The sequence below is a fragment of the Bos grunniens genome, chromosome 1 (genome assembly GCF_055505025.1).
Source record: "Bos grunniens cultivar Pamir isolate PY7600 chromosome 1, Bosgru_T2T1.0, whole genome shotgun sequence".
Lineage (NCBI taxonomy): Eukaryota > Metazoa > Chordata > Mammalia > Artiodactyla > Bovidae > Bos > Bos grunniens.
In genome coordinates this window covers 132,160,936-132,183,029 of record NC_141165.1, presented here as the reverse complement: position 1 = coordinate 132,183,029, position 22,094 = coordinate 132,160,936, and the positions used below count along the sequence as shown (strand labels likewise).

Here is a 22,094-nt window from a genome sequence, read left to right as displayed (position 1 = left end):
AAAGGATCTGCACAATCTCAAATAAAGTCATAGAGATGTAATTGGATATCATCATGGCTCATAATATATGCTCTAGGGATTAACCAAAATTTGAATAATCTCTCCATTCTAAGAGAGTTCCCTGTTGATTGTAGAAAGCTCTGTGACAAGTTGAATACAAGATCCTTGGTGTCCCTTTGAGACCAAGTGAACTGTGCCATTTGGTATTTTCTCTTTAGGTGACAAGGTGTCAAACAACACAGATAATATCATAATGCTGTTTGGCATTTGTGGCTGAAACTATCATGTTCATTTTTATCCAAGTCCTCCTCCACTTTTGTGAACCATGGGATCGAGTGGCATGTGGATAGAAGTAGATGGGTGTCACCTGTAGGCCCCTAAAATATCCTGCCCAGTCTATTTCCCCTGTTAGTGATCTGGTAATCAAGAATTATGAGACTTGAGAACCACATAATGGAAGGAGCATGGTCAATCTTTGCAGGAAAACACACAGATGGTAACTTGATTAAAACTGATAAGCCAAGAAATAAGTTTTCATTTTGTTAAAAGTCATGAGATCTAAGAGTTCATTTCAGTGGCATAAACTGGCTTATTCCGACTTTATATCATTGCTTTATGATGTTTTATGCTTTATATCATCATGCTTTATGACAAAATTACGGTATATTTTATGGATCTCTGTTTATTAGTGCCTTGGAATTTCTGTCTCATTTATTTAAAAAAAAAAGCATAGTTCAGAAAGTTAGTTATACACAATTTTAACACCAATTTAATCTACTTCATATTTAGAACAAGACTTTATGACAATGGTTTTCTAGAGTTTGTAAATTTTTTTCTTTTCTGTTGACAAAAATATATTATGATATCATCATGTTGCTAAGATAATCCATCTTAATCACAAAGTTTATTAAACAAAGTTTATTTTCTGAAGATCTACTTCTCTGAGTCTTTGGTTATAATTTGTAGCATTTCACCCTAAGCCAAATCTAATTCTTCCATATTTGCTGCAGAGCTGTCATTTTAAGTTTTCTTTGAAAGGATTCAGTTCAGTTCAGTTCAGTCACTCAGTCGTGTCCGACTCTTTGCGACCCCATGAATTGCAGCACGCCAGGCCACCCTGTCCATCACCAACTCCCGGAGTTCACCCAAACTCACATCCATCGAGTCGGTGATGCCATCCAGCCATCTCATCCTCTGTTGTCCCCTTCTCCTCCTGCCCCCAATCCCTCCCAAAATCAGAGTCTTTTCCAATGAGTCAACTCTTTGCATGAGGTAGCCAAAGTATTGGATTTTCAGCTTTAGTATCAGTCCTTCCAATGAACACCCAGGACTGATTTCCTTTAGAATGGACAGGTTGGATCTCCTTGCAGTCCAAGGGACTCTCAAGAGTCTTCTCCAATACCACAGTTCAAAAGCATCAATTCTTCAGCACTCAGCTTTCTTCACAGTCCAACTCACATCCATACATGACCACTGGAAAAACCATAGCCTTGACTAGACAAACCTTTGTTGGCAAAGTAATGTCTCTGCTTTTGAATATGCTATCTAGGTTGGTCATAACTTTCCTTCCAAGGAGTAAGTGTCTTTTAATTTCATGGCTGCAGTCACCATCTGCAGTGATTTTGGAGCCCCCCAAAATAAAGTCTGACACTGTTTCCCCATCTATTTCCCATGAAGTGATGGGACCAGATGCCATGATCTTAGTTTCCTGAATGTTGAGCTTTAAGCCAACTTTTTCACTCTCCTCTTTCACTTTCAAGAGGCTTAGATCCATACTATTGCTATATACTATGCTTTCTTACTTTGGTATTTCTTTTGCATTTCTCCAGATAATATTCTTTAGTAATTAAAAAATATTCAAAGGATATAAACCTTTTGACTTCTGTATTGCTAAAATTTCCCTTCACAGATTGTGAAGGACTGACAAATGTGTAGAATTTTAGGTTTAAAATCATTTCCCTCTTTGGCAACACTGTTCTACTGACTTCTAGAATCTACTGTTGCTAGTCAGTTTATTATATTCTATTTCTTTCTTCTTTTGAAGGTAAATTGTTTTTGTGCTCTAGAAGATTTTCAGACCCTCTCTTTAACATTAGTATTCTGTAATTTCACAATGATGTGTCTAGTATTGGGTAATTAAAAGTTTATTCTGCTTGACTTTGGTCAGTTCTTTTGGTCAAAACTTCTTTTCTTCATCTCTGGAAAATTCTCTTTCATTTTTCATGGGTCATTTTCTTTTCTCCATTTTTCAGTCCCCCTCATAGCCCACCACTTTCCAGAACACCTTCTAGATATATGCTTAATATAGTTTGATGCTTCATTTCTCATTTTCTTTTTCTGTAAATGCATGCTATGAACTAGGATATAATACTTCCTCCTAAGGTTTTTTTATTTATATTTGAAAAAATGAGTATGGACATTGTATATTCTTGCTTTCACATCTCTAAATAAATCAGAATCTTTGAGATCTTATGCTATCTTTTAAAGTATGCTTTAAAATATATAAAATTCCTATCTTTATGGCTATTTAATATATATTTAAAATACTTCATAAATAACTTTTTGAAAAGGTCAAAGTAAATTGATTTTAGGTTTTATCTTTATAATCTATTTTAACTACATTTTAATCTTTCCCTTTAATACTCAAACTTCACATTGCGGGGAAAATGTGTAAATACATTTACAACTGTGGATAAGGTTCTCACTTCACTGGATCATAAAACTTTCTGAAACTGCAACAACTCCCTCAGGCGACATTACTAGATGAATCCTATGATAAACATCTGAAAGAAAATCGATGCTTACATCCTATTTTCCTCCTGGATTTCCCCATTGATTCTATAAAATGGGGAAAATTTTGTCTAAAAATTTTTGGGTGACTCTAGGAGGAGGAACTCTGATGGTCTTCAGTGTTAATGTGTGGTAAAGGAACTGTTGGGTATACTCTAGTAAGTTGGTTGGGTATACTCTATTAAGTTTTTAGTTATACAATGTAGTTTCAGGCTTACTGTGTGCCATGGACTCTATAATACACAAACAGCTATGTCTTTTTAATTGATTTCTCTCTGTTCTTTCTTTCTCCCTGCAATATCTCTTTGGGTCTTGAGAGCACCTGTGCCATCTGGACTTAGTGAGTCAGCTTGTTTCCTCTTTAACACTGACAATCTCTAACCTTTTAAAACCTGTGTTACCACCTTTGTATTTCTCCAGTAGCTTTCATTAAAGCAAAGAGTCTTAAAATTTACATTTACATTTTAACATAAATAGCTACATTTATACAAAATAATCACTCATTCCTCATTGGACAATAAGGCTACTCCCTTATAGGAGCAACAGAGAAGGCCATGGTGGCCCACTCCAGTACTCTTGCCTGGGCTGCAGTCCATGAGGTTGTTAAGAGTCGGACACGACTGAGCGACTTCACTTTCACTTTCATGCATTGGAGAAGGAAATGGCAACCCACTCCAGTGTTCTTGCCTGGAGAATCCCAGGGATGGGGGAGCCTGGTGGGCTGCCGTCTATGGGGTCACACAGAGTCTGACACAACTGAAGCGACTTAGCAGCAGCAGCAGCAGCTTATAGGAGCAAAAGAGGATTCCCCAAGAATCCTGTTGGCATTGATGCTGCACATGGCTAACAAGTAGTAGTCAGTTTTGTGGTGTAAGCAAGACACCTTCAGAGAAACAGAAAAGCACTGGTATCTCAGGCTTGTCCTCTGGGGTGTGTGTATGTTGTGGGGGTGATGTTTGGGCTTTCAAATATCTGCCTTCTCTGATTGGCTGGGATTCTTGCCTGGGAAATTCTATGGACAGAGGACCTGGTAGGTTACAGTGCATGGGGTCACAAAGAGTTGGACACGACTGTGGGAGTAACACTGATGATGATGATGATGGTAGGTAGATGGATCTTAGGTAAACAGTTGAAACTGATTAGCTGACTAAAAGCATAATTTCTGTTACTTCACGCCCATATTTTAAGTTCATCTTATGATGAATTTCTGCATTATGCTCTGTCAGATAAAATATAGAGTAATTAAGTAGAAAATAAAAGATGATATCATTTTCATCAGGCTGGGCTTAAATGGAAATTCTACCAAGGTCATGTTTCCTAGGTCCACAGATTATAGAAACACCTGTTTATTTAAAACAATGCAAATGTTATGAGAAATTTAGAACACAGACTGTAAAACATCCATAATTTGAAATATTATTTTTACTAATAGCAGACATTTAATCAAAGAACTTGTCCGTGGTTTTTAAAGCTAGAACTATTTAGCGCTTATTAGCTACAAAACACACACATGACAGACCTAGAAAAAGGGAACTCCAAAGCTCTTATTTACATGCATTATAGATGAGAATGTAAAATCTGTCTATAAATCAGGTTTTGAATTTTACTATAATTGTGCTTTTCAAAGTAGATAATTAAATTGCTATGTCTTTGGGAAAAGGTCAGCTTGTTGGGATAGCACAGATTAATCTCTCTAGGGCATTTGCTCTTAATAACCATGAATCGTTTTTTCATAAGCTTGAAGGCTTGGCAAGGTTCCATCCAGCCTAAAATACTTTGAAAATGACAGAAATTCACTAAGAAACACTCTAATAGTTTTACTTAATCACCAATTAACCTCCATAAGTACCTTTGTGTTCTCACCTATCTGTTAACCTACACTATGATCAGATATTGGGGGAAATGAGAATATGAAGACTCCTGGGTTTTTGTTGCTGTTGTTCATTCCTGTATTTGTGCCCTGAGCTAGATGTAAAGGGCAAACGAATATGAACTCAGGCAGAACAAAATCTCTAATTTTATAAATTATTACTGAGTACCTGTCATCTGATTCTACATTATAATGTTCCCATGCAGTACTTTCATACAAATTATTAAAAATACTTTCTGGTACAACTTTTAAGAAAGTATTAAAAGAAACTTTCTAAGATATAATGACAGAAGTCTATGTCTATACAAGCAAAATTAGAGTCCTTTATTGAGATGATCAGTCTCAAGCCATTCTAATGAGAAAAAAAGCAAGCAAACAAAAAAATAACCCAGCTAACTTGATCCTGAATCATCTCACATCAATATTCTCATGTTGATGGAATTATCCTACATCTCATTTACATAGCCTAAAAGAGAAAAACAAACTGATGATAAATACATGAAATATGCTGTTTTCTCTGGCATAACTATTAGAGATGTAAATTCATACATAATTTTTAAAGTCATGAGCCTAAATTTTGATAATCCTATCAACATACACTTAAATTATCAGTAGAATATCTAGATACCATTGGGAAAAAAAGATTTTCATATGGTAATTATTAGTGTATGCTGGATAATTGTTTTTCAAAAGCTTATGTAAAGGAACTGGGGTCTTCAGAGCTTAAAATAAATACACTTCTAAAGTGAACACGTATTTCCAGATTATCCTTCCTGGCCATTCAGCACCTTGTGCTCTCTAGTAACATCCTCTGATTTCTCTAGGGTATTAAAGCAGATTTTCCTTGTCTTGATATTTGAAGAAAGGAGTCTTCCCCTCATCTTACTGCCTTCAATATGTGTGCTCATATCAACAGTTTGGACTCCTTAGTCAATTCAGTTCAGTTCAGTTGCTCAGTCATGTCCGATTCTTTCTGATCCAATGGATTGCACAGGCCTCCCTGTCTATCACCAACTCCCTGAGTTTACTCAAACTCATGTCCATTGAGTCGGTAATGCCATCCAACCATCTGATCCTCTGTCATTCCATTCTCCTCCTGCCTTCAATCTTTCCCAGCATCAGGGTCTTTTCAAATGAGTCAGTTCTTTGCATCAGGTGGCCAAAGTATTGGAGTTTCAGCTTCACCATCAGTCTTACCAATGAACACCCAGGACTGATCTTCAGGATGGACTGGTTGGATCTCCTTGCAGTCTAAGGAACTCTGAATTTCTTCTGCAACACCACAGTCCAAAAACATCAATTCTTCACCACTCAGCTTTCTTTATAGTCCAACTCTCACATCCATACGTGACTACTGGAAAAACCATATCTTTGACTAGACAGACATTTTTTGGCAAAGTAATATCTCTGCTTTTTAAAATGCTGTCTAGGTTGGTCATAACTTTTCTTCTAAGGAGCAAGCATCTTTTAATTTCATGGTTGCAGTCACCATCTGCAGTGATTTTGGAGCTCCCCCAAAAATAAAGTCCTTCACTGTTTCTCCATTTATTTGGCATGAAGTGATAGGACCAGATGCCATGATCTTAGTTTTCTGAATGTTGAGATTTAAGCCAAGATTTTCACTCTCCTCTTTCACTTTCATCAGGAGGCTCTTCAATTCTATTTCTGCCATAAGTGTGGTATTATCTGCATATTTGAGGTTATTGATATTTCTCCCAGCAAACTTGATTCCAGCTTGTGCTTCATCCAGACCAGCGTTTCTCATGATGTACTCTGCATATAAGTTAAATAAGCAGGGTGACAATTTACAGCCGTGATGTACTCCTTTCCCGATTTGGAACCAGTCTGTTGTTCCATATCCAGTTCTAATGGTTGATTCTTGACTTGCATACAGATCTTAGGAGGCAGGTCAGGTGATCTGGTATTCCCATCTCTTTAAGAATTTTCCACAGTTTGTTGTGATCCACACAGTCAAAGGCTGTGGCATAGTCAATAAAGCAAAAGTAGATGTTTTTCTGGAACTCTCTTGCTTTATTGATGATGCAGCGGATTTTGGCAATTTGATCTCTGGTTCTTCTGCCTTTTGAAAAACCAGCTTGAACATCTGGAAGTTCACAGTTCACATACTGTTGAAGCCTGGCTTGGAGAATATTGAGCATTACTTTGTTAGCTTGTGAGATGAGTGCAATTGTGCAGTAGTTTGAGCATTCTTTGGCATTGTCTTTCTTTGGCATTGAATGAAAACTGAACTTTTCCAGTCCTATGGCCACTGCTGAGTTTTCCAAATTTGCTGGTATATTGAGTTCAGCATGTTCTCATCATCACCTTTTAGGATTTGAAATAGCTCAAATGGAATTCCATCACCTCCACCAACTTTGTTCATAGTGATGCTTCCTAAGGCTCACTTGACTTCACATTCCAGGATGTCTGGCTCTAGGTGAAAGATCACACCATTGTGATTATCTGAGTCATGAAGATATTTTTTGCATAGTTCTTCTGTGTATTCTTGACACTTCTTAATATCTTCTGCTTCTGTTAGGTCCATACCATTTCTGTCTCTTATTGTGCCCATTTATGCATGAAAATTCCCTTGGTATCTCTAATTTTCTTGAAGAGATCTCTAGTCTTTCCCGTTCTATTGTTTTCCTCTATTTCTTTGCGCTGATCACTGAGAAAGGCTTTTTTAATCTTCCTTGTTATTCTTTGGAACACTGCATTCAAATGGGTACATCTTTCCTTTTCTCCTTTGCCTTTCACTTCTCTTTGTTTCATAGCTATTTGTAAGGCCTCCTCAGACAGCCATTTGCTTGTTTGCATCTATTTTTCTTGGGGATGGTCTTGATCCCTGCCTCCTGTACAATGTCATGAAGCTCTGTCCATATTTTTTCAGGCACTCTATCAGATATAATCCATTGAATCTATTTGTCACTTCCACTGTATAATTATAAGGGATTTGATTTAGGTCATACCTGAATGGTCTAGTGGTTTTCCCTACTTTCTTCAATTTAAGTCTGAATTTGCCAATTAAGAGTTTGTGATCTGAGCCACAGTCAGCTCCCAGTCTTGTTTTTGTTGACTGTATAGGGTTTCTCCATCTTTGGCTGCAAAGAATATAATCAATCTGATTTTGGTGTTGACCATCTGGTGATGTCCATGTGTAGAGTCTTCTCTTGTGTTGTTGGAAGAGAGTGTTTGCTGTGACCAGTGCATTCTCTTGGCAAAACTCTATTAGCCTTTGCCCTGCTTTATTCTGTACTCCAAGGCCAAGTTTGCCTGCTACTCCAGGTGTTTCTTGACTTCCTACTTTTGCATTCCAGTCCCCTATAATGAAAAGGACATCTTTTTTAGGTGTTAACCCTAGAAGGTCTTCTAGGTCCTCATAGAACCATTTAACTTCAGCTTCTTCAGCATTACTGAAGTCAGGGCATAGACTCAAATTAACTGTGGTACTCAATGGTTTTCCATGGAAATAAACAGAGATCATTCTGTCGTTTTTGAGATTGCATCCACATACTGTATTTGGGACTCTTTTGTTGACTATGAGGGCTACTCCATTTCTTCTAAGGGGTTCTTTCCCGCAGTAGTAGATATAATGGTCATCTGAGTTAAATTCACCCATTCCAGTTCATTTTAGTTTGCTGATTCCTAAAATGTCGATGTTCACTCTTGCCATCTCCTGTTTGACCATTTCCAATTTGCCTTGATTTTGGACCTAACATTCTGTGTTAGGACTCCTTAGGAAAGTGTTTAGTATCCTGTAATGGCAATATTTAAGGAGAAGCAGCAAAAATGGAGACTTTTAGGAATAATATCACATTTTTATTAGTCTTAATTAACAAAGTTCATAACAACAAAATTTACTTGTAATTATTTTCTTCTCTGGGTTAGTGAGGGCTTCTTTCTTGGGACATTTAAGTTATACTTAATGTTAAAAATAATTTTGTTCAAACAAGTGGCTACCAAGGGAGAACAGAGGAGTGGGATGGGTTGAGAGACTGAGATTGACACACACATGCGCACACGCATGCACACACACACGTGCGTGCACACACACACACACACATATATTCCTATATATAAAATAAATAACTAATGATAAGTGACTATATATTCACAAGGAACTCTACTCAATGCTCTGTGGTGACCTCTATGGGAAGGAAATATAAGAGGGGATAAAAGTATTTGTAATGTTGATTCACTTTGCTGTATAGTAGAGGTTGATACAACATTTTAAAGCAACTATACTCCAATAAAAATTTTAAAAGAATAATTTTATTCCTTGATTTTGATTTAATCACCTTTTCCTGTGAGTACTGACTATTGAGCATTTTGTGTTATTATCAAAGTTCAAAATCAGGATATTATTATTGTTATATGACTATATCAACTGAAAATATTTATGGTTGAGTGAATTGCTACCAAAATGTCTGTCCTGAACCATTAAAATATCCATGGGGCAAAGTATATGCTAGTGTTTTTCTTATCAGGAATAGTTCAATTCATGTCCTTTTAGTATTTACTACTTATTATTATAGGCTAGCCATTTTTAATCAATTGCTAACGGAAGGATTTTTTAATTTTTAAACTTTGTGTATCTATTTATATTTTTGGTTGTACTGGATCTTCACTACAGCATGAGCTTTCTCTGGTTGTGGTGATGGGGGCTGCTCTTGTTGTGGTACTTGGGCTTTTCACTGTGGTGGCCTCAGCTGTTGCAGAGTACAGGGTATAGACAAGTAGGTCTTAATAGTTTAGCACATGGTCTCAATAGTTGCAGTATGTGGCTCTAGGGCTTGCAGGCTTCAGTAGTTGATGACACACAGACTCGTAGTTGTGGTGCATGGATATAGGTCCTCCACAGCATGTGGAATCTTTCTGGACCAGGAACTGAGCTCCTGTTCCCTGCATTGGGAGACAGATTCTTATCTACTGTGCCACCAGGGAAATCTAGAAGGCTTTTTTTTTTTTTTTTAAGTTAACATTTATTACTTTTTGAAACTGATTTCTTAGTTGCCAGTTTTTTGAAAAATATTCTATGTAAACATGAGAACAGTTTCAGCATAAATATACGAAGCTAACTGACAAGATGTAGCTGCAAATAAAGTGCTGAATCATATTTTTTTATCTACTTACTGGGATCCTAAACACTGCTGACTAATATTTTCATAGTCTTCTCTTAGCATATGTGTTTTCCTACAATTAGTAAGAGACATTTATTCTGCTTTTCAGGTTTAGGAACACTTCAAAATTTATTTGTGCACCAGTTCAGTTCAGTCACTCAGTCATGTCCAACTTTTTCCGACCCCATGGTGTGCAGCACGCCAAGCTTCCCTGTCCATCACCAACTCCCAGAGCTTGCTCAAACTCATGTTTGTTGAGTCAGTGATATCATCCAACCATCTCATCCTCTGTCATCCCCTTCTCCTCCTGCCTGCAATCTTTCCCAGTATCAGGGTCTTTTCCAATGAGTCAGTTCTTTGCTTCAGGTAACCAAAGTATTGGAATTTCAGCTTCAGCATCATTCCTTCCAGTGAATATTCAGGACTGATTTCCTTGAGGATTGACTGGCTTGATCTCCTTGCAGTCCAACGGACTCTTAAGAGTCTTCTCTAACACCACAGTTCAAAAGCATCAATTCTTCAGTGCTCAACTTTCTTTATGATCCAACTCTCACATCCATACATGACTACTGGAAAAACCATAGCTTCGACTAGACAGACCTTTGTCGGCAAAGTAATGTCTCTGCTTTTTAATATGCTGTCCAGGTTTGTCATAGCTTTTCTTCCAAGGAGCAAGCGTCTTTTAATTTCATGGCTGCAGTCACCATCTGCAGTGATTTTGGAGGCCAAGATTGTTCTCCCATCTATTTTCCATGACGTGATGGGACTGGATGCCATGATCTTACTTTATGAATGCTGAATTTTAAACCAGTTTTTTCTCTTTTTTTTCAGTCTTCTCTTTCACTTTTTTTAGGTAGTTAGAATAGCAAAAAGGGGTCCAAAATGCTGGTGGCTAAACGGGAAAAGCCTGTGAAAATGAAACAAAAGAAAACCCACAGACTGGAGTGAAAACTTCAGGTGAAAAAAACATACCCCTTTCTTGGCTAGCCCAATATGCATAGGGAAGGCTCAGCAGGGAGGAGACAAATGAATAAAAGGAGGAAGCCAAGACAGATTGAGGCCTTTCCTCTGGGGTCTGTCTGCCCTCAGGCATCCAGGGTATACTATCCTTTGCTTGCCAAATAAAGCTGAGCTGTAACCAAGCTGTAACACTCGTCCACTGTTTCAATTTTTTGCTGCAGCAAGACAGAACTGAGGACATTATACACTCCCCTGATAGTTTCATCAAGAGACACTTTAGATTTGTGCACCAAAAGGAGGTTTTCTAAAATAAAATGATCATAATCCCCACTGAGCTTACAAATCATGTGTATTATAATGTTATACATGCATTCATGTGTGTTGTTAAAAAATACAAAGGATTCCAATTTTTGAGAAGATTCTATATGTTTATGACATCTATATAAATATATATTTGACTTTAATGTCAAGAATAATTTTAAATAACTCTTACTTTTGTCCATCAGTTATTTCATTAACTGAACAGTTACACTTATTCTAATCTATAATTTCTAACATAGTGAAAAGTTACTACATCTCAAACTTACCTGGATCTGAAATTAATTTATTTCTTTGCTAGATCATTTAATACTAGCTCTTTTATATCCCCTCACCCTGTTTCAGATCATTTGTTTCATTTACCATTAATAAACTCATTAGTCTAAAAAAGTTTACTGTTTAAATAGTGTTTTCATGTGATGATAAAAATCTGCAAAATCGTTTGTTCATTGTTATGACCAAAATTCAGTTATTGGCATTGAGATAATCACTCTACTTTAATTATGCTGCCTACAAAGGCTTACAGTACCTTCAATTCTGAACAGAACACTCATTAAAGCAATTCACCTCAAACTATTAAACTAAGAAATTAATGGCTCTGTCTACTGTGGCTCTTTATGGCAGATTACTTGAATAAGATAAAGTTTTATGTAAAGCACATTCTTTTCGCTTTGTCCTTGCTTTGCAATCTATCTTGAAGTTTGATGACCTTCCTTCCAATTCATCATTCTAATCAAACTTTCTAACTTGTAATAGTTACTTCCTGTGGTGTGCATTTTATTTGAGTGAATGTGGATTTGTGTGTGTGTATCTATTTAGGGCATAGAAGTTGTCACATGAAAAACAGTCTCAAGGACTCATATGACAAGATGAAAGAGTATAAACGTTAGTGAAAGAAAAATAAAATGGATTCCCCTCCCCCATTCCCTGGTTTTTAACTTTGTCTTTTGGACCAAGAACTTACCTAATTCTTCTTGCCTGATACAACATATAAGAACTTGCTTTTAGAAAGGGATTTGGCTTGATGAATTGCTTCTCAGCCTTTTGGCTAAGATCAAGTATAAGTATCTGTTTTTATCAGTTTGATATCTGATACGTCCTCTATCTGACTTTCCTTTTGGCTCAGCTGGTAAAGAATCCACCTGCAATGTGGGAGACCTGGATTCAATCCTGGGTTGGGAAGATCCCCTGGAGAAGGGAATAGCAACCCACTCCAGTATTCTGGCCTAGAGAATTCCATGGACTGTATAGTCCATGAGGTTGCAAAGAATCAAACATGACTGAGTGACTTTCACTTTACTTTGATGAATTCATTCATACTGAGATGTAAATGATGCCTTCATCAAATATTGCTAAATGACAGGGTTTTTAAATTTTAAAATAAATACCACTACAATTATTAATATAAATCTTCATGCTAAGTTCAGTATAAATTAACATTGTTCTTCAAAGATGCTAACAACATGGTGATTATAATGTATAGTTTATATTAAGAAATACAAGGGCAAGACTCACCCCATTAGTTTGACAAAACATTCTCTTTTATTTAATGACAATTCTTTGAGGTGGGTAATATTATTCCTGTTTTGCATATTTGCATCCTTAGAGAAGTCTCCCTGAAATTTTTGAAATCACATTGTTGAGTCAATTAGTAAACACTTTTAAATCACTTAATCATTGGCAGGCAGGGGTGGTGGTGAAGAGTTTTTGCATTCATAGTTCAAACTTTAGTTAAAAATAAAATGTATTCCATACGGAATACATGCATACTCTCACTTACTTATATTTTGAAACATAATAACACCTGTAAACTCTGAATGGAGGAGATGAGGTAAGTGAGCCTGTATGGCTATGAGTTTCTTAAGTTTCTTAAATTTTATATGAAATGGTACAATTTTAATACTGACTAAACAGTGAAATGTTAAAGATATATATTGAAATCCCTAGGCACTGAATATATTGCAAAAAAAGTTTGTTGTTGTTTAGTGGCTAAGTCATGTCTGACTTTTTTGTGACCCCATGGACTATAGCTTGCCAGTCTCCTGTGTCCATGGATTTCACAGTCAAGAATACTGGAGGAGTTATCATTTCCTTCTTCAGGGGTTCTTCGCAACCCAGGAATTGAACCTGTGTCTCCTGCATTGGCAGGCAGGTTCTTTACCATTGAGCCACCTGGGTTAGCCAAAATCAAATAGTTAAATAAAAATGGAATTGTAAACAATTAAAATAACACAAAACTACAGAGGAAAATTTTAGAATGAACAAATTCCATGAAGAATCAACATATCAAACTTTTATATAAAATTAGTAGAAAACTTTAATATTTCTATGTATATTAAATAAACTAAATTTATTATCAAAACTTATTCACAAAGAAAGCTGCAGCCCTAGGTAGGCTCACAGGTGAATTCTAGCAAATATTTGAGGGATACATAAGACAAATCCTACACAAACTGTTTCAGAAAATTAAGTAGAAAATACTTTCCATTTGTTTAATAAAACATTAATTTCCCTGATAACAAAATTAAACAAAGTCATTACAAGGAAAAAAAAAAAAACTACAGACAGCTATATTTTATGAAAAAAAGATGCATATGTTCTCTACAAAATATCAGCTAATAAAATTCTGCAATTTTATACTGACCAAGAGGGTAATGATAATAGGAATGCTAAGTTAAACACTTAAAAAAATTCAAAGTAGAGCTAGAACCCTCTTACCACCTCCAACATTCATGCCATGGGTAACCTGTGAAAGAAACAGTTATCAGTCACCCATGGTTGCATATGCACTTGGCTCAGGATTCAGAAAAGCTGAATTGGAGATCGTTGGAGAACTAGAGAAGCTACAGTTCCCATTGCTACCACAAACTCACAAAGTAAGGCACTAGTAAATTAAAAAAACAAAACAAAACTAATGCAGCTCACCCCATTATCAGGATAAAACTCATATAATAATTTCAATAAGTTAAGAAAACCTTTAAACTATTCAATGTCCACTCATTATAAAAGCTCTCAGCAAAGATGAATAGAAAGAACATCTTCGATTTGATGAAAAGAATATACAAATTCCTTCAGCTAACATGACACATAAAGATCAAAGATGAACCACTTTTCCCATAAGATCAGAAATGAGACGAATGTTTCTGCCTGCACAACTTATATTCAATATGTTATTGGAAATCTTTCCCAATGCAATCAATTCAGCTCAGTTTAGTCTCTCAATCATGTCCGACTCTTTGCGACCGCATAAATCCCAGCACACCAGGCCTCCCTGTCCATCACCAACTCCGGAGTTTATCCAAACTCATGTCAGTTGAGTCCATGATGCCGTCCAACCATCTCATCCTCTGTTGTCCCCTTCTCCTTCTGCCCTCAATCTTTCCAAGCATCAGGGCCTTTTCAAATGAGTCAGCTCTTCGCATCAGGTGGCCAAAGTATTGGAGTTTCAGCTTCAACATCAGTCTTTCCAATCAACACCCAGGACAGATCTCCTTTAGGATGGACTGGTTGGATCTCCTTGCAGTCCAAGGGACTCTCAAGAGTCTTCTCCAACACTACAGTTCAAAAGCATCAATTCTTCGGCACTCAGTTTTCTTTACAGTCTCACATCCACACATGACTACTGGAAAAACCATAGCCTTGACTAGATGGACCTTTGTTGGCAAAGTGATGTCTTTTTGGTTGGAAAGAGACATCTGTGATGTCTAGGTTGATCATAATTTTTCTTCCAAGGACTATGCATCTTTTACTTTCATGGCTGCATCACCATCTGCAGTGATTTTGGAGACCCCAAAAATAAAGTCTGCCACTGTTTCCACTGTTTCTCCATCTATTTGCCATGAAGTGATGGGACCAGATGCCATGATCTTAATTTTCTGAATGTTGAGCTTAAAGCCAACTTTTTCACTCTCCTCTTTCACTTTCACTTTCATCAAGAGGCTCTTTAGTTCTTCTTCATTTTCTGCCATAAGGGTGGTGTCATCTGCATCTCTGAGGTTTTTGACATTTCTGCTGGCAATCTTGATTCCAGGCAATTTAGCTTCTTCCAGCCCACGTGATGTACTCTTCATATAAGTTAAATAAACAGGGTGACAATTTACAGCTTTGACATACTCCTTTTCCTATTTGGAACCAGTCTGTTGTTCCATGTCCAGTTCTAACTGTTGCTTCCTGACCTGCATACAGGTTTCTCAAGAGGCAGGTCAGGTGGTCTGGTATTCCCATCTCTTTCAGAATTTTTCACAGTTTATTGTGATCCACACACTCAAAGGCTTTGGCATAGTCAATAAAGCAGAAGTAGATGTTTTTCTGGAACTCTCTTGCTTTATTGATGATCCAGCAGATGTTGGCAATTTGATCTCTTGTTCCTCTGCCTTTTCTAAATCCAGCTTGAACATCTGGAAGTTCACAGTTTATGTATTGCTGAAGCCTGGCTTGGAGAATTTTGAGCATTACATTGTTAGCTTATGAGATGAGTGCGATTGTGCAGTAGTTTGAGCATTCTTTGGCATTGTCTTTCTTTGGGATTGGAATGAAAACTGACCTTTTCCAGTCCTGTGGCCACTGCTGAGGTTTCCAAATTTGCTGGCATACTGAGTGCAGCACTTTCACACCATCATCTTTTAGGATTTGAAATAACTCAACTGGAAAATAACTTACCTCCACTAGCTTTGTTCATAGTGATGCTTTCTAAGGTCCACTTGACTTCACATTCCAGGAGGTCTGGCTCTAAGTGAGTCATCACACCGTCGTGATTATCTTGGTTATGATCATCTTTTTTGTACAGTTCTTCTGTGTATTCTTGACACCTCTTCTTAATATCTTCTGCTTCTGTCAGGTCCATACCATTTCTGTCCTTTATCAAGCCCATCTTTGCATGAAATGTTCCCTTGGTATCTCTAATTTTCTTGAAGTGATCTCTAGTCTTTCCCATTCTGTTGTTTTCCTCTATTTCTCTGCATTTATTCCTTAGGAAGGCTTTCTTATCTCTCCTGGCTATTCTTTGTAACTCTGCATTCAAATGGGTATAGTGTTCCTTTTCTCCTTTGCTTTTCATTTCTCTTCTTTTCACAGCTCTTTGTAAGACCTCCTCGGACAGCCATTTTCTTTTTTGCAGTTCTGTTTCTTGGGGATTGTCTTGATCCCTGTCTCCTGTGTAATGTCGTGAACCTCCACCCATAGTTCATCAGGCACTCTGTCTATCAGATCTAGTCCCTTAAATCTATTTCTCACTTCCACTGTATAATCATAAGGGATTTGATTCAGGTCATACCTGAATGGTCTGGGGCTTTCCTGGTGGCTCAGAGGTTAAAACGTCTGCCTGCAATGTGGGAGACCTGGGTTCAATCCCTGGGTCAGGAAGATCCCTTGGAGAAGGAAATGGCAACCCACTCCAGTATTCTTGCCTGGAGAATCCCATGGATGGAGGAGCCTGGTGGGCTACAGTCCACAGGGTCACAAAGAGTCAAACACGACTGAGCGACTTCACTCACTCATTCACTCACTCACTGAATGGTCTACTAGTTTTTCCTACTTTCTTCAATTTAAGTCTGAATTTGGCAAAAAGGAGTTCATGATCCAAGCCACAGTCAGGTCCCGGTCTTGATTTTGCTGACTGTATAGAGCTTCTCCATATTTGGCTGCAAATAATATAATCAATATGATTTCGGTGTTGACCATCTGGTGATGTCCATGTATAGAGTCTTCTCTTGTTTTGTTGGAAGAAGGTGTTTGCTATGACCAGTGCAGTCTCTTTGCAAAACTCTATTAGCCTTTGCCCTGCTTCATTCTGTACTCCAAGGCCAAATTTGCCTGCTACTTCAGGTGTTTCTTGACTTCCTACTTTTGCATTCCAATCCCCTATAATGAAAAGGACATCTTTTTTGGGTGTTAGTTCTAAAAGGTCTTGTAGGTCTTCATAGAACCATTCAACTTCAGCTTCTTCAGCATTACTGGTTGGGGCGTGAACTTGGGTTACCATGGTATTAAATGGCTTGCCTTTGAAACAAAGATCATTCTGTTGTTTTGGAGATTGCATCCATGTACTGTATGTACTGACTCTTTTGTTGACTGTAATGGCTACTCCATTTCTTCTAAGGAATTCCTACCCACAGTAGTAGATATAATGGTCATCTGAGCTAAATTCACCCATTCCAGTCCATTTTAGTTCATTGATTCCTATAATGTCAATGTTCACTCTTGCCATCTCCTGTTTGAGCACTTCTAATTTGCCTGATTCATGGACCTAACATTCCAGTTCCTTATGCGATATTGTTTTTTATAGCATTGGACCTTGCTTCTATCACCAGTCAAACCCACAACTGGGTGTTGTTTTTGCTTTGGCTTCATCTCTTCATTCTTTCTTGAGTTATTTCTCCACTGATCTCCAGAAGCATATTGGGCACGTACTGACCCGGGAGTTCCAAGGTAAGAGAAACCCAAGTAAGACGGTAGGCACTAAGAGAGGGCATCAGATGGCAGACAGACTGAAACCACAATCACAGAAAACTAGCCAATCTGATCACATGGACCACAGCCTTGTCTAACTTAATGAAACTGAGCCATGCCGTGTGATGCCGCATAAGACAGACGGGTCATGGTGAAGAGGTCTGACAGAATGTGGTCTGCTGGAGAAGGGAATGGCAAACCACTTCAGTATTCTTGCCTTGAGAACCCAATGCAATAAGTAAGAAAATACACTATGAGATAAATAAACCTTAAAGGAGGTAGTAAAACATTCGTTATTCACATATGACAATTTTCATTTTTAAATGTAAGATATGTTAAGGTATCTATAAAGGAAATACTACAATTACTAAATGAATTTAGCAAATTAACTGGATATGGGATCAGTATATACAGTAATAATTTTTTATATAAAGAACAATAAACAATCGGAAAATAACACTGACAGTTAAAAATTGCATTTAGAATTAAAAAAAAAAGAATAGGATCAAGAAACAAAATGTTAAGAATAAAATAATAAAAGTACAACTTTTTACACTGAATACTCCAAAATATTGCTGACAAAAATTAAAGGACCTCTAAATAAGGGATGTACAATATTCATGGACCAAAAGACTTAATATTGTTAATTTAATTTGATCCCCAAATTAAACTATAGGTTCAATGCAATTCCAATTCTGATTACCCTAGGCTTTTTGGGGAGAAATTTGCAAGTTGATTCCAAAATTTAGGTAGAAATGAAAAGACCTAGAATATCCTAAACATTCTTTTAAAAGAAGAGCTAAGTTGGATGACTTATACTAGCTGACTTTAAGATTTGCTATAAACATAGCAAATAAAGTGTGCATGCTGTCACTACAGTCATATTTGACTCTTTGCAACCCATGGACTATAGCCCATGGAGGTCCTCTGTCCATGGGATTCTCCAGGCAAGAATACTAGGGTGGGTTGCCAGGCCCTCCTCCAGGGAATCTTCCTAATCTGGGGATTGAACCCAAGTTTCTTAATGTCTCCTGCATTGGTAGGTGGGTTCTTTACCACTAGCACCATCTGAGACTGATCTAAAGCTAAATGAGATCAACTTGTTTCATTGACTAAATAACTCAGAAGTAGACCTATTTTAAATTAATTTTTATTTAATTCCATCAGTGTTTGACAGCGTTAAACATTGTAATGGGGGAACGAATATCCATAAAGAAAACATAAGAACAAAACAATTCAAACTCAAAGTCATACCATACATGGGAATTAATTTAGGATGAATCATAGACTTGCTTGTAAAAGTGAAGACTATAATGCTGAATCCAAATTCTATAGGAGAAAATTTTTGTGACTAAGTGTACAGCAAAGTGTATTATAGAAGGCACAGAAATTAATAATTATAAAAGACAAATGATAAACTTTATCAAAATGTAAAAACTTTGGGCCATTAAAAGATTCTCTTAAGAAAAAGGATAAACTACAAACTGGGAACAACTATTCACAAGTGTATTATCTATCAAAGGATCAATATTGTAAGGGCCTAGAACGATTCCTCCCAAAATGTCACTTTTGCATGTTAGCCAAAGATAATCAAGAACCTGTGGATTCAAGAGAAACTACTGCTGCTGCTGCTGCTGCTAAGTCGCTTCAGTCGTGTCCGACTCTGTGCGACCCCATAGACGGCAGCCCACCAGGCCCCCCGTCCCTGGGATTCTCTGGGCAAGAACACTGGAGTGGGTTGCCATTTCCTTCTCCAATGCATGAAAGTGAAAAGTGAAAGTGAAGTCGCTCAGTTGTGTCCGACTCTTCGCGACCCCATGGACTGCAACCTACCAGGCTCCTCTGCCCATAGGATTTTCCAGGCAAGAGTACTGGAGTGGGGTGCCATTGCCTTCTCCTAACTAGAAGAATTTAAATTGGGGATTTTTCCCAAGAGAGCGAGTTATAACTGGAGATAAATTGTATCTAAATTGCCCCATCTGTGTGGCAGAGCAAACATCTAATTATCAAACACTGACTTTTCTTTTTATCATACTGTGAATGAGGCCTCTATCTCATTCTTTACTTCATGATAGTATATATAACTCATTTCACCTTTCTCTTTTGGGACAATTCACATACATGAGGTTCCTGTATGCATAAATTTGAGTTTCTCCTGTTGATCTGTCTCATGTCAATTAAATTCTTTAGACCAGCCAGAAGGACCTAGAAGAGTATAGGAATGTTTTCTTCCTCTCTGACAGTATCCAGAATTCATAATGAAATCTTACAAGTCAATAATAAAATATCAAGCAGCTCATTTTAATTGGGCAGACTATTTGGACAGACATTACATAGAGAAAGCTACATAAATGTCCATAGACACATGGAAAACTGCTCAAGATCAAATCATTGGGGAAGTTCAAATTAAAACCACAACAGTATATTACACAGCCACTGAAATAATTAAAATTCAAAGGAATGAAAACACTAAGGATAAAGCTGATGAGCAACAAGAATTTTAATATATTATTTGTAGTACTACAAAATGATACAACTGCCCTTGGTAATTTAAAATGATACAACTACCTTTGGCAACTTCTATAAAACTAAACACACAATAAAACCCTTATTTTTCATTGCTGGTTGGGAATACTCTTTCATTACTGCTGTTACTTCCTCTTTTGAAGTCCATGGTAGCCTCCATATTCCTTCATTCCAAAATCCTGTGGCTAATGTTTACTGCTGTACAGATGTATCTTGATTATTTTAGTGACAAGTTTTCTTTCTTAGATTGTTTTATACCTTTCTACTTAGTGCTTTTATTGATTGCTTTGATAATCTATATGGCAAGAGAGTTCTTTGACCTCAACTGCAATGACTTACAATTAGAGAGTTGCCATCTGGCAAATCTCCATCTCAGAGTTTGCCTGTAGTTAGAACTTGAATGATTTTTCTTTGACTTATAGTTTTAAATTCTTTCCATTTCCACTTTTACATCTGTTCTGAAGCTTTTTGACTCTTGGCTCCCATTGTGACCTCTGATCCTTCACCACCTGTTCATTTTCCTGTTTTTTTTTTTTTTTTTCTCTGTCTTCACTATTGGGACCTAGCACTGGCCTTGAAACTGGAGACCTCCCATAAATGTTAAACTGAAATGAATCCACTCATTTCTCTGGTTTGACTGCATACTATAATCTGTCATCTCAATATCTCCTTTAGGGCACCCCAGAATCACTCATCCCCTTGGCCTGTACTGCATTTCTAAACTCTTAATCACTCTTACTGTGGTTTCTTCTGTTTTCTCTTCCACCTTGTTGAAAGTCGATGTAAAAAGTCTATAAAAGTGACTGATTACATTTAATAATTGCTGTAGTTATCACAGAGAGCTCTATCTAGCTGTACCTCAGTAGCCCTTATATTCATTTTGTGCCCTATTCCTTTCCTACCCTCTACAGTAGCTATTCTAATATTTTTAACTTTCTTCAAATCTTTTATTCCCAACCTTTTTTCTTTTCTGAGGAAAGTAATGACTCTCCTGCTTTCGAGCATTAAGAATTCAATGCTTGATCCCTTTTTATCCTCACTTTCTCTCGGTTGGTAAAGAATCTGCCTGCAATGCAGGAGACCCCAGTTCAGTTCCTGGGTTGGGAAGATCCTCTGGAGAAGGGATAGGCTACCCACTTCAGTATTCTTGGGCTTACCTTGTGGCTCAGCTGGTAAAGAAGCCTCCCGCAATGCAGAAGACCTGGGTTCAATCCCTGGGTTGGAAAGATCCCCTGGAGAAGGGAAAGGCTACCCACTCCAGTATTCTTGCCTGGAGACGTCCATGGACTGTATAGTCTTTGGGGTCACAAAGAGTCGGACATGACTGAGCAACTTTCACTTTCACCACAAAAGAGAGTTTTAGCAGGATCTGCCACCCTCCCCTGCAGATTACATTTTTTATATTATTTGCATTACTCTCCTTTCCCACTTTGTATAAAGTTACTCAGCTCTCCTTTCTCAAAAAATAAATACACCTTTGCCACTCAAAAGTTTTTTCCATGGTACCCGCCCCCCGCAACACTATCAACTCTAATAAGTTAAAGACAAGCTTGCACTCATTATTTCTATTTCTTCAACTGTAAATTCTTAGCCCCTTAACCACTTAAGTGCCACTATTTGTGGAAGCTGCTTTCAGGAAGGCCACCTCTGACCTTTCACCAAAATTAATGGGTTTTTTTTTCCCTCTTTTCTTATCTTTGTACTATCAAGTCATATGATGTTCTTATTCTGTAGTTCAAAATTTTACCTTTGACTTGTATTCATACTTGAACTCCATTTTATCTTGTATTTTATTGAAGATCTTCTTCACTGATTTATTTCCTTCTCCACTTTCCTTTCAAAATTCTGTTTCACCTTGCTCTTTTTTTTTTTTTGAAAGGGTTAATGGGGAGCCATAGCAAATGGGCTCACCTGGTTCAAAAACATCACTCTCAAAATAAATAAAATGCTTCTTTTTTTACTAATAAGAATTTTCTTTAAAAATGTTTTCTGTGTATTTATTTATTTTTTTGCTGCCCTGGGTCTTTGTTGCTGTATGCAGGCTCTCTCTGGTTGCAGTGAGT

The 22,094-nt window shown here is 37.3% G+C and overlaps 1 pseudogene; it reads left to right on the top strand.

Annotated features, from left to right (window-relative positions):
* Positions 1–12,086: 12,086 nt before the first annotated feature.
* LOC147380215 (U2 spliceosomal RNA) lies at positions 12,087–12,265 on the top strand (annotated as a pseudogene).
* The last annotated feature ends 9,829 nt before the right edge of the window (positions 12,266–22,094 follow it).